Consider the following 14572-nt stretch of genomic DNA (forward strand, 5'->3'; position numbering starts at 1 on the left):
ATATAAACAAAGTTTTGGATAGAAAAAGATAAAATATTGTAAGGATTGAAGAATTTAAGGTATAAATTGGATTGATTTAAGAACTTTATTAAATATAATATTGTTAATATTGGGAGGGAGTTTATCAAACTTGAGTGGGGATTATTAAAACTCTCATTTGTTTCGAATAGAGGATTTAGTGGAAGGAAATATTGATTGAAGTAGTAAAGAGTGAATTGTGAATATTGAGAACCTATCATGTAAGTGAATAACATTTCAATAATGTATTAGTCAATTTACTTTTCTTGAAATTTTGATTAAACATATTCATATATAATATACATGTTTGACATTATGATTTAATCTTATTATCAGCTATATTTGGAAATTCTTGCATTCCTTTAAATTTTATGGAAGGAATTGGAATTAGTTTTTTTCTTCGAATGAATGTTTGCAATTATTTATTATGTTAATATTGATTGATACTCTCTTCCTCCTAAATTATAAGACACTTTTAAATAAAATCTTACATATCAATAAACTTTATTAAATACATTTAACAATCTTATCTTTTCAAAACAAAAATATAAACTTTCTAAAATACCTATCATATAATATATTGAAAAGAAAAGTGATTGAAATTAGTTGGAGAGAGAGATAAGGGTAATATTAAAATTGATGCATTTAATGAAATCTTAATTTACTCAAAGTGTGTTATATTGTGGAACGCAAAAATTCCTTTAAAAGCACCCTATAATTTGGTACGGAGGGAGTATTACATTTAGGAAATAGATTATTTATTATGATTCATGCATGGAAAGGCATGAAGATACTTTTTTTTTATGATTATATTGAAAAGAGAGAAAATGTTTATTTTATAACCCATGCATGCTTGATTTAAATTGGGGGATTAATTTCAGAATGTTGGTTGCTAACGACAGTTCCGTTAGCCCTTGACGCATCATGGTATACCTAACTAGCAGGGTACTTAGGAGGTGATAGCCCTGTGCGATGGCCAACACATGTGGAATTGAGGGATGGTTATTTATGAGCATAATACTCACGCTTGTTTCCATGGGCCTTATGCCCGTGCTTGGTTGCGCGGGCTTTGTGCTCACGCTTGTTTTCACGGCTTCAAGCTACTCTTAGTTATTTATCCTTGTGGACTGTGTATCCATACTTAATTGATTAGTTACCCTCATGGATTTTGTGTCTGTACTTGTTATTCATCTAATTAAGTCCTATTGAAATTGAGTTTTGAAACTTTCTATTTATTTAAAATTAATTTTGTTAAATAAATTGCTCTTTCATCATATAAAGATTTTATATCTAGCTGCATTATTTGTTTATTTATTGTTGCCGCATTGTTTAAGTGATATACTATAGTCTAGCAATAGAACTTGACTTGCTAATAATCTTTATTTAAATTCACACTTCCATGGTTACGCATATACGTAGCTGTTGATTTATGAGATATTTATTTATGTTATAATTAATAATTATTTTATTAAATTTAGAATTGTCTCATTGATGTTCTTTCCATTATTTTTCTTCAACTTAAACTTGGGACATTATTCATTGAAAATTATCTCTTTAGTCTTAGATATATTAGATGGTGTGGTACCTTTTTTGATCATTAAGGAGAAATGGTAGATCAAGTGCCTTCTGATGTAAATTTCATATCCATGTATTAGTTTTGTAAGCATTATGTTAGGTTCTCCACATAGGTTATTGTTAGGATTTTTATTTTGTTAAACATTTTATTTGCTGGTTGAAAAGAGTTGAGCTCTTGGTTGATATGATATCTATTTGAAAATTTGTATTGTAAAATTTTGGGAGTCCCTATTTATAGGAAAGATTTTATTGGAATTTTTACAAAAATATTAAGGCTTTATTTAAATGAAAAGGTATTTTAAAAAAATGGAAAATTTCTTCAATTAGTCTAAAGGGATGTGTGTTTAGGTGCATATTCTATGCTAGTCACTCCCATTTTTTTGGGGTGTGACAAAATATATCTATTAATATATGATCTGTCCATTTGGAATTATATATTAATTAGGATCGCATCGTTTAGGTTTTTAGAAGTCTATTTAAACAATTCAACCTTTTGTATTTTAAGAGGACTTGATTTGAATTTATGAATTAAATTTTCTTTCAATTATGAGTTTGTTTCGATTAGTATTGTTTTTCGTGAGATAACACACCATGAGATTTTGAATTATTATAAGCTATCATTCGATTGCCCCATATCATTAATTTTTTACATCAAGATGATTTATATTTTAAAACTTTTCAGATGCATCATCTTGAAGTTTATTAACTCCGCCAACTCAATCTCTTATGATTTGTTTGGTTGGACAGTTTTAATGAGAATGGAGATTATAATTACTTCAATTAAAAAAATAAATTGAGTTAAAAAATTTAATCAATTTTCCTTTTTCTTATAATTTATATAATCTCTTTGTTAGCATTTTATAATCTCACTTATCGATTTTTTGAAAAACTGAACTGCTTAGAAACTTCCATCCTTTTGCCTTCAAAACCCTCCAACCAAACAAGGGTTTGAGTTTTAGCTATTTAATCTATAGATTCCTACATTTTATAACTCTCTACTAACTTATCTTTTTAAAAAATAAATATTTTCTAAATGTGCAATGATTGATTTATTAAATAACCAAAACTTGAGAGACTAATTTATAATGGATTTAAAGCTATAAGAAAGTAAAAAATTGATTTTTCATTTAATAAATTTGATACCCAACTTAATCAAATCCAAGCGGCTTGAATAAAAATAATTAAAATATATTGAATCTTGGCGAGCAAGTGTAAGAGGTGTAACAATAGAGGGGCAGTTCATAAAGGCCACAACAATTGGAGCTTACTTGGAAGACAAGGCATTCCCATCCCTGGCCTCCCAAGTGGAAGGGCAAGAGTCCAATGAGTTACTCAATTCCATTGATTTCTTCATGGATATTGTCAAAGCTATCTTCATCTTACATTTCATCAATTAATTTTCATCAATTGTATTGAGGTTAAAAAAATCTTATTATTTATGATTCATGATTTATGAATATATATATATATATATATACATATATGTATATGTATATATGATAAAAGTATACATTTAATCCTTTATTTTTATATATAATTTTATTTTGATTTCTTAAATTTTTAATGTGTCTTTTCAGTTTTTTAACATTAACACTGCTAGTTTCATTATAAAAATTTCTATATTGAAATTTTAAATATTAACAAAATATTTTTAAATGTTAACATATTAAGTTTAATTTTTTTAAAAATAACAAAGATTGGTACAAAAAAATAATTATTTAAAACTAATGGTGTTAAAGTTAGAGGATTGAAAAAATATTTTATAAAATTAAAGGATCAAATTAAAATCTCATATAAAAATGGAGGACCAACAATACCCTTTAGCCCGTGCGCGCGCGCACACATATATCTTAAGGGATTGAGGCCATAATATATACATATAGGGCATCTTCTAGGAGCTTTGCTTAGTCTAATAAATAGGGTATTGTAATTTTAATTATACCCCTACTTCGTTTATTACTCTTTGTGAAAAAATGATGCATTAGAATTTCATTGATAAATATTAAGGCAGTTTTATATAGGGTATTTTGTTTTGGCTGAATATATAAGGTATTCAATGATAGTGTAATTAAAAGATGTACAGCTTTTTTGAGAAATTAAAAATTTTACCTAATTTTTTTTTAAACTGTGAAGTTATTACTAATATATTATATTGTGGTCAAGAAGGAGTATATAACTTTTTATGTAAATTAAAGAAGAAAGAAAATAAGAAGTATCAAGTTCAGTATGAAGAAGAAAAAACAAAGATTGATTTGGAATTAATAATGAAAATATGAATTAATTGCAGGGCCATACAAGAAATTAATAAGAGGGTCAAAGATAATGGCATTAGGAGGAGCAGAATTGGGCATTTTGCCCCGTTGACTATTGGGGGGTACTATGGCAAAGTCTTACAAAACTATGTGAATCATAGGAAAGATATCGGACTTACATTTGGTGTCATGGAAAAGTTTTTGATGAAAATGAAAATATAAGTGAAAGTGAAAGTGAAAGTAGAAATAGGTGGAGGTGGAGATGATTTTAAAAGTATATATGGTTGATATGACGATGAAAATGAGATATATTTTTAATTACAATATTTATTTATAATGTGAAATGGCCAATATATCATGCAGATGAAATCATAACCACTACTTGAAACAGCCCTAACCATTGAAAACATCAATATGCCACCATGGAAGCAACATCCGGCTACCGTAGAAACATTTGCATCCCCAAAAAAACTCCATAATCCACCCTTTTTGTGTGAATATCAGCTATCGAAAGTAACTCCAAAAAGAAAAAGACATTGCCGATCCAAGATGTACTCCTACAAGTAAAGGGAGTTCGAATAGATATTGATTGTGTTTGAAAGGTTATGAATCGATTGATAAGTCCAATCCCAATATCTTGATTTTGAATGGCAATGCATCGTGAGCCCCAAAGAATGGAAATAAAGGTGTAAAGAATGGTGTTCAAGAAATGGTGTGACGAATTTGCATTGCTTTATCCCATTTAAGATATTCATGTAACCCATGCTATTTGCTTCAGTGATGAATCCCCTCCCTTTTAAATTGTGAAAAAGAGGATAAAATGTGAACAGTAGGATGCGAATCCAAAACACTTCAGATCTTCACACCCCTATCAAAGGAAAATGTAATCTTTGCCGAAAAATACAGAAATATCTTCTCAACAAAGTTGAACTCAAGATACTTCCAATCTGCCGAACCCAAAGCACAATAAAACAAATCTGACAACAAAATCAAAGAAAAAAATGGAGGATGCTTCAGATTTATCATACCCAAAAACCAGAAATATCGCAAAGCACCATTTTAATCAAAGTCCATTAAAGAAGAGGGAGAAGAAGACGATGAAGATCTACTAAAGAAGGAGAAAAACGTCTTTTCCAACAAAGATCTGGAGATGAGGAAGCATCCTCACCATTGCCATGTTCGTCGCTGGAGATGAGGACGGTGGCTGAAGAAGAATGGGGTGGGTGAGGCAAAAAGGAGAGACAAGTGAAGGTTTCAGGTGAAAAGTGAGAAGGATAAAGTTGCCAATATATTAAAATATTACAGGTAGAAGTGTCATAAAAAATTCGGCTCCAGGGAAGTAAACCAGTTCCATCAATGAGGTGATGAAACCGAGTTCCATTAAATTTGATGGAACTGAGTTCCTTCAAGAACCAGAATCATGCATACCAAATATTCTAAAAAATGAATTCCACGTTCAGTTCCACTTCCCTCTCCCTAGTTCCATGTTACCAAATGGGAATGGTGAAGCAAAGGCTAAAGCCGTTGATAAGATCGTCCAAATCTTTCAACCTCACAGCTTCTCACCTGGCTCCTCTGTTTTCTACTTCCAATCCCCTGATGGAACTCCAACGGTATGTGTGGTACACAAAAATTAGAATATATTATTTATGCTAAAATACATATATTCCTTCTTAATGGAATTTTCAAAATCACGGTGGTTTCCATAATTTAAAATGAAAAAAAAATAAAAAGGAAAAAAGAAATTTAAAATTGGAGTTGGTAAAACGTCCTTGCAATTGAAAAGAAAAAAAAAAGATGGTATTGATATAAAGTTTATTAAATTAATGACCATAGTTGTAGTAATATATTTAAAATAACAATTTCTCATGTAAATGACCCTTTCATTTTTTTTTCCTTTTGCAGATCAGCTTCTCCGGACTCCGAAGCTACACTGCCAAAAAAATCCAGATGGAGTGATAGAAAACAAAGCACTTTCAGGGACATTGTTGGAGACCATGATCGAAGAACATGCTATTTCTCCAGCTTCGAAACAAAGTTTGGCTCCTAGATTAGCTTCATTGTTCAAGGAGATGGATGTCAACAATAAATTTTACCAATTTCATAAATAAGCAATTGTGTGTTGTGCTGTGTTGTTTTAATGTTGTGCTAATATATTCTTATAATAGTTATTTGTCTATTGTGTGTTTTTACCCGTAAATTTTTGTGTCAATTTTAATTATTTGACCAAAATTTTATTCTATTAATCTTTTAATTATTTGTTACATTTTTGTTCACTATAAAATTAAGAGTTAATATAATGAAGGGTAAAATAATAACAAAATAATCAATGTTCCACTTAAATGAAATGATAGTTAAGATTTTTTTTTTTCCGAGTCCATTTGTGGAAACATAGGTTTTGGTCCCAAGAGATATGATTAGCTTTGATTAATGTTCTTATATTAGTTTATACAATTATGGTAAATTCTAACTTAGAGATGATGTTGTTGATGTATCAATGATATAACTGGTAGTAGTAAAGACTTTGATTAAAGTTGAGCACAAGTTTTGTGATTGATATTTTAATAAAAAAAATTATAGGGATCTTGATCCATCTTAACATTAATAGCTTTAGAAAGCAAAAACTATTTGATTTCTATTTACAAAAAACTGTTTTTTATTTTAAAAATAAAAAATTATTTGGTTACGTGTTTCGAATTTAGTTATTTCCAAAATTGTTTTTCATTTGCTTATTTTAAAATATACTACATTATGGTCAATCAAGACTAACCACTATCATAATTCACAGGTTCATTATCATTAATCACTACCAAATTTTACTATGGACTAATATTTTAATTTAAAATTATTTTTAAATTAATATAATCAAACAAACTTTTTTTTGTTTTGTTTTGTCTAAAAAATAATTTTTAAAAGATGGTTACAAAAAATAGTTTTAAAAATAAAATGTGAATAAAATTAAACCAGCTGTATATTTTCCCATTCTGTTGTTCTTGTTGGGCAAAAGATGCCGGGATTTTGTTTAATTATTATTCGATAGTACTAGTATTTTGTTGGACTCTTAGGGCCTGTTGGTTTATATTTTCTTTTCTTATTTTAAAAATTGTTGTGAAATGTCATTGTTAAAATTGTTTTCCGAAACAAAACTAAAAGAATTTAGGAGAGAAATAAAGGAGAATAAAAAAAGCAATGTACGTTATTGATTTGAAGAGCTTATAATATATAGATGAACTTAATAATAATTAATGAATACAAAATATTTCTTAAATTTAAAAAGAATGAATCATAATAGATAAAATATATTAATAGAATAAGTATCTATCTCAACAAAAGCAAAAGAAAAATATGTTGTTTGGTTGTGTTAATTTAAAAAATTTTAAGAGAATTAAAAAATTAGTCAATAGCCATGGTCTGGTTAATAGTGATAGCTTATAATAATTATTGATTAAAATAATCATGATTTTCAATAATAAAATGTAATGCATTTTAAAAATAAAAAATGTAATGTACTTCAATAATAAAATAGTGATGACTATACTCTCAACCACGTTGGCTTTATCGGGCCAAGTTTCACATAACATAGAGGGATAGGAGTAAGTAAGTTAGATCGAGTACTTGTAAACCTGGAGTGGATTGATTCCTTTAGGTCAACGTTGGTAACCCATCTTCCCTTTTTTTTTTTTCCTTCTGATTATTGTCATCTCTTTCTCCATATGCATGAATTAACAGGTTTTTTTGCTCACCAAGAGACTTTTTCGCTTTATAGCTGCTTGGGTCCTCTAGAAGGAGTTCATGAATTTTTTTAAGGATAAATGGGATTGGTATTACTCTTGGGTGGACAAGACTGACAATTTTGCTAGTCATTGTATTTCCTAGTGTAAGAATCTAAAGAGGAAAGCATACCTTGAGTTATTGAGACGTATGCAGGAATAAAGCTACACCAATTGAATTTCGTTCGGATACACATAGCAAATGCACACACAGAGAGAATGAGAAGCTAGGAAAAATGAAAGCATTCTGTTCTTTTCACTCAGAAAAAAATTTGCGAGAACTGCACCCATAACTGATGACTTATGGGAACGTGCGGCGGATTCAGTTTCTTAACTGTTCCCTCTCAAAATTCAAAAGTTGGAGAAAATTATATTTGAGGCTCTGAGTAAATTGCACATTGAACTCAAACATTTCTCATGATTGTGACAAGAACTCCATTCCTCAATTTGGACTTTTATATAGGCCTAATCTAACTCAACACCTAGAATAAAGAGGCTTTCAGTCACATAGAAGGTTGGAAAAGACACATTATCCTCCATCTAAATGGAATTACTAAAGCTCTAGGTAACGATGAACTACGAAAAGAATTTGAAACTGTCTTGTTATAGGAAATCATCATTTGGGCTCAAAAGTCTAAGAGGAATTGGAATCTCTATGGAGACAAGAATACTTGGTTTTTTCACATTGTGGCTAATGGACATGAGAAGGCTAATCGTATTGGGGCTCTAAAGCTTGAAGATGAAATTAAGAATTTATTGACGAATTTTTTTTGCCAATCTCTTTGTCGAAGATGATCATCATTGTCTGCAGTTATACTCTAATTTCACGTTTCCCCTTCTTAAGCCAAACATACTCAACAATTGGGAGTGGGATTGAAGATGATGAAATACATGATGCTCCCAAGTCTATGGGGGTGATGAAGTCTCCTCTCTCAATGGGTTCGGAGCTATTTTTTTCCAGAGTCAGTATTAAATTAATGTTTGAACAGCTTCATCGTATCAAGGACATGAATAACATGTTCCTTGTCCTGATCTCGAAGAAAGATCCCCCTGAAGTGGTACGTGACCTCCGTGTTATTAACCTACGTAACATGATGTTTAAAATCATGACTAAGGTTATTACCAACAGAATGAAGAGCTTCCTTCCCATATGGTTGAGGTTATGATGCATTGTGTCTATTAGGAAATTTTGTGGCAAGTTTTTATGCATTTTCTCTCTCAATGATTTGAATACCTCTCCTAATAGAGCTTCCTTCCCCTTCTTGAAGGATTGCTTGCAACTTTTAAATTTGCCTACCCATATGGTTGAGGTTATGATGCATTGTGTCTATTCTCCATCAATGCAATTGTGGCATTGTAATAGATCGGATTCATTCTTGCCCTCTAGAGGGATCTGCCAAGGAGACCCAATGTCATTGTATCTGTTTGTGATATGTGTTGACCGTTTATCTCATATTATTCAGCAGGAAATAGAAGCTAGCTCTTGGAAACCTATTCGTGTCAGTAGGATTGGGCTCTAATCTCTCTCTCTCAAGGCCAATGAAGTCCCAGAGTCTTTAAGTAATATTTTGGTGTCACAGGAAAAGACCGAAACACCCTTCTTCTCAAGTAATTGTTAAATGCTCGTTTTCTTCTTTGCTAGAACGAGATCCTATGTAAGACGAGCTCTCATCTCTGCTCGGTTTCTTCTCTGCCTTGCTAATGAGTTCCTGTGTGTGCGACGAGCTCTCTTCTTTACCCTAGCGATAAGCTCTCTTCTAATCTTCTTTGCCTTACCAAGGAGCTATTTCAATTGATTGATCAGAGGAAAGCTTTTCTGCCCTAGCATGAGCTCTTTCGATTGATTGACCGTAGGAAAGCTTCTCTTCCTCAATGCAAGCTATTTTGATTGATTTGTCGGTATATTGCTTCTCATTTGTGTCTATTCTCATTTTCTCATCTTTGTATACTGCTCCTCGTCTCTTCTCTGTTTTCTCTTTGTCCTTTCTTGAAAGTCAGTATGTCATTCGTGTGCTTCTGTCTTCTGGCATAAGTTATGGTTTTCCATTGATTTCACATAACCTTCGCGTCTATTACTGTTTATGTTTTGTCTGACTGTCCTTAAGCTGCCTGCATACTCTGGCTTCGGACATGAGTTCTCCAAGTTGGAAGAAGTATGTATGAATCTTTCAACAAAGAAATTTTTAGTTTCTGTGTTTTCTATATTGGAATTGAGCTTGGGGATATTTGATTTGGCTGATGGACTTTAGTTCTCTGTCATATTTAAGAGCCAATCGCAGTTAAATGCAAAAAACAATAGTTACAAAAGCAAGCTACAGGATGCAGGGATCTTGTAAAGGGTTCTATCCCATGATAGAGCAATAGGTTAGCAACTTTTACATGTGTGAAATTGCAAAAAGGAATGACAGGGGAACCATTTAATCTAATGATGGGTACATGTGCAGCCTTTTACTTTATCTAACCATAAATATCAGCACTTCGTATCCCTTTCAAGCACATTTCAAGCAGGCTTAAAATTGCCATTAGCCCCATTATTACTTTTGTCTGTCATTGGCAAAACCTAAGGCTAGTAACGTATTTACTTGTTGAGACCATAAGTTACTGCTTATTTTATGTAGTTTCTGGTTGACAATCAGTTTTGTGGATACACAAAGTGGAGATAAATTAAGTGTTTGACATGTGTTTTACATGAAATTTGACTGCAAATGCTTATCAAATTAGGAGAAGTTGAATATGATTTTAGCCCGTTATACATATACATGCACACATACATAGATATATACACATCTGCTTCATTAGTATATTATCATAAATTCAGAATCAAATAAAAATATTTTAATATTTAATAAAAATGTCTTCCAAATCATGAAGTGTGAATTACATTCCATGTCATTCAGAAGTTGTTATCACTACAATTGTGATGCAATGGCAGCTCTATAAATAAGTTTGACATAATCAATATCATACCCCATTAGTTACTTGTTTTCCATCTTCTATGATTTCTTGTAAGAACAACATGATATGCCTTCTTAAATAGAAGAAAAGCTTGTCAATTAGCCATATAGTAATTTTGTGCTATTTTTAAACTAGTTTGTGTTATGAACTCATTTTAGTGAATGCGAGTGACTTTATCCAATGGTAATTAGCATTTAATCCTGCTGTTCTGTGTTTTATTAACTTTAAAGGTCTATATTAAGGTGAAAACTAGTCAATTCATTAGCTTTGCAATGTTGTTATGTGAATAGTTGTTTAAGTGTAGGCTTATACTTCTATTTAAGTGTTAATTTTTGTAACAAAATATGGCATATCAATATGGTGTTTCCAATTTGAGTAGCATTTTGTAAGACCCAGTTCTTGTTCATATCTTTTAGGCAATCTTCTATGTTTGTTTTGCTTCCTCTTATGTGAAGTTCTAAGTTTGTTACACTAAGAGATAATATGTGCATTGGTACCCTACCCATTTATGATTATAGTAGCCAAATTATGATGAGATACATTGAAATATGAAGAATCTTTTAGGTGGTGTTTGGTATGTGCATTCTTTACATTTGTATTGGGATGATATTTGTAATGATGTGGCTTGGGACTGTAATCACTGCATATACATGTCCTTTATGTTTAGTTTATCTATAATCACAGTGGCCTGATGTTTTAAAAATGACCACTATTAGCCCCTTTCTCCTCTCTCATATTTACCAAAGTTTTAATTAATCCATTAAAAGCTGCCACCCTGTATGTTCACTATTCCTTATCAGTATATATGTATGTGGTATATTTTTGGGTGTAACATTTAACTGAATCTGTTTCATGCTCACATGCTCATAAGTAGCGGCCCAGCTGTATCAATTAAACACAGCATATGTCAGCCTCACATGCTCACTGGCACGCTGACGAAAAGCATCATTCACTTCCCCTTTTAATACATCTCTCCTTGCAACTCCTTTGCATTCAGACGATGTGGGACTTGTGCTAGCAGTAGAATGAACACAAACGCAACACTGTGAAGCCTAAGATGTACGCTGCTTCTCCTTTTTTAATACATTGTTTCTTTGATTTTTATTGATTCATTTTACTTAATCCTTAAATTATTTTTTCAATACAGACATAAGTCTTTAATTTTTTATACTTCTGATTACTTATCTATATTTTTATATCAATTTTATTTTTCAAATTTAGTTTTAATAAGCCTCTAAAATACCTAATCTTAAATTTTCTTGCCAATATTATATACTAATAAAAGAATATTTCATTAAAAAGTGTAAGAAATATTGATAAAATGTTACTTATAATGTAATATTTGACATATAAAATCTTAAATATAATAATTAATTTATAAACGGTTCGACCATTGTTGGATCATGATTCAACCATTAACCCTTAAACCAGTGCCTTGTCTGATTTGATGATCGGTTTGATTTTTAAAACCTTAATGAAATCACAACAAAGCTTCCATGGTAACAATTATTAATTATTAACTACTAAAATTTGGCAAATCAAATAAAATTTATTTGAAATATATTTAGGATTAATATACATATATATATTTGGTTAACAAATAAATAAATTCATACATAAATAATTATATGAATATATATACACACATACATATGAATTTTCGCACTTTATGCAAATAAAATAGTGGGAGATGAAAAATAGAGTCAGAAGAAGTTTGGTGCAAAACCGAAGATTTAAGTTGGAATTGAGGAATGGGAACCCAAAGAATTTATCATGATGGACGTATTAAAAAAAAAAGAATTTATCTTGATGGCAAACCACTTGGCCTTAAATTAGGTCCCCAATATTATTTTTGAGATTCTCTATAATATCTCTTGCAAATATTCAGTAAATAAATGTAAAATTTTAATGTGATAAAACATATAAAAGATAATTTTTTATAAAATATTAATTATGATATTATTTAGTGAATATCAAGGATACTCCCGACGAACAACGAAAATGTAATCTATTCTAAGACGCATAGGCCAAGTAAGAGAATTTTACATTTTCGAACAAAGTCTACTAGTTATTTAATAAATAGACATTTGTATTTCTTTGTTTACAGACATTTCTTAAATATTTCTATTTTTTATATAAATACTTTTATTTTAAATTTAAATCAATGACCTCTATCACACATCACCCAGTTATTAGTATTTGAATTCTTTTTTCATGTCATCAAGTATTTGAATTAATTCTTGACAGGTAGATGATCTATATATAAGTGTTTCTTTTAAATTTGAATATTTTTATTCAATTTTACAAAGAAAATTCTGTAATTAGGTGTGAAATATTAACAAAAATATTAAAATTAATTTTCAAAATAAATTTATTTATGTCATGAGAATTTAAAATTTAATCATTACTCAAGTAAATAACTCTATATTTTATCTTGTCATTTATATTATCTCTAGATAGTTTCTAATAGTTTTTTTTTTGTTAGTAAAAATAAACATTACAGGCCTACATATTACAATTTAGGCCTCTTTATTTAAAATTAAAAAATAAATAATTTTTAGATGATTTAAAGATTTTATAAAAAGAAATATAGGGTATGTTTATTTCAACTTACTTTATTAAAAAAATAAATTATTTTTCAAAAAAAAAATCTATTCTATAAGATTCTATGATATTTGTTTAAAATTTTAAAAATAATTAAAATTTGAAAAACATGATAGATTTTTGATTATTTTAATAAGTTACTTTGAGCAACATTTGAAACTAATCTGTAATAAATGAAAGATTATAAGTAAAGATATCATAACATTTTAAAATAATTAAATAATAAATTATTTTATAAAAAAATTAAAAAAGATATTATAAAATTAAAAATAACTAACCAACAATTACTTTTATAGTATTGTAACTAAACATAAAATAATATATATTTTTTTTATAAAATATCTACAAGTCCATAATGGATAAAGTCGAGGGCTTTAAATAAAGCAAAAATTATGAAATAATGTATATAATAATTATAATAGTTGTTGTATTAATTTTCTACTTTCCAAACGTGAATGAGGCTAGTAGTATTGATAAGCAAAAATTCAAATCTTTCATTAATTAAATAATAACTAGTGCAAATACATTGTTTAGATAATTCATATTGAATACAAGTTGCCAAGATATACTAAATGAATAGTAAATCATATTATGTTACATAGATATATATATATATATATACACTTCCTCTGTTAAAAATATAAGACAACTTTAACTGAATTTCACCTCCAATAAAGTAGTTATTTACTTTTAAACTAATCCTATCTTTTCATATTTAATTTTATTAAATGCCTTACAATAAACATAAAGTTATTCATCAATAATGACACTTTTTAAAAAAAGGTAATGATTACATCTCAAAAGATAAAAATGCTTTACATTTTTGAACATCCAACTCTTCAAAAATTGTCTTACATTTTTTAACGGAGAGAGTATATAATATTTAAATTCTGTCATACAGACACACGTTCCACTATATGTTATAGCAAAATTTTTATTTATCAATATAAATATGGACAAACCCAATGAAGAGGATAATTAAAATTAAAGTATATAATTTCTTAAGAACAAAAAGGTGCAGCATAATAGCATACAATCATAATTGACTCTAAAATACAACGAAATTTCAATTCTTTAAAACATTGAAACTAATTACCATAAAATGATTCATATATAATAAACTATAACCTTAAAACAATCATAATGATCCTCATAAATTAAAAATAGAAAATATAATCATTACGTTAAAGCAAAATCAAGAAGATATAATAATAGTGACTATGAAATTTTGGCGAAATCCTTAGTCCTTTGGCTCCCATGCACTCAAAATCTTTGATTGCTGGCCTCTATTTTGATTCAGATTTGGGGTTAGACTTTAGCTTAACCTCAAGCTTTGGCTCGGCCATAGGCTTAGGCTTGTCCTCAGGTGTTGGCTTCGGCTTTGGCTTGGGCCTGGGT

This window comes from Prosopis cineraria, unplaced genomic scaffold, assembly GCF_029017545.1.
Source record: "Prosopis cineraria cultivar Desert tree isolate PC_DT_omini unplaced genomic scaffold, ASM2901754v1 PC7, whole genome shotgun sequence".
Taxonomy (NCBI): Eukaryota; Viridiplantae; Streptophyta; class Magnoliopsida; order Fabales; family Fabaceae; genus Prosopis; species Prosopis cineraria.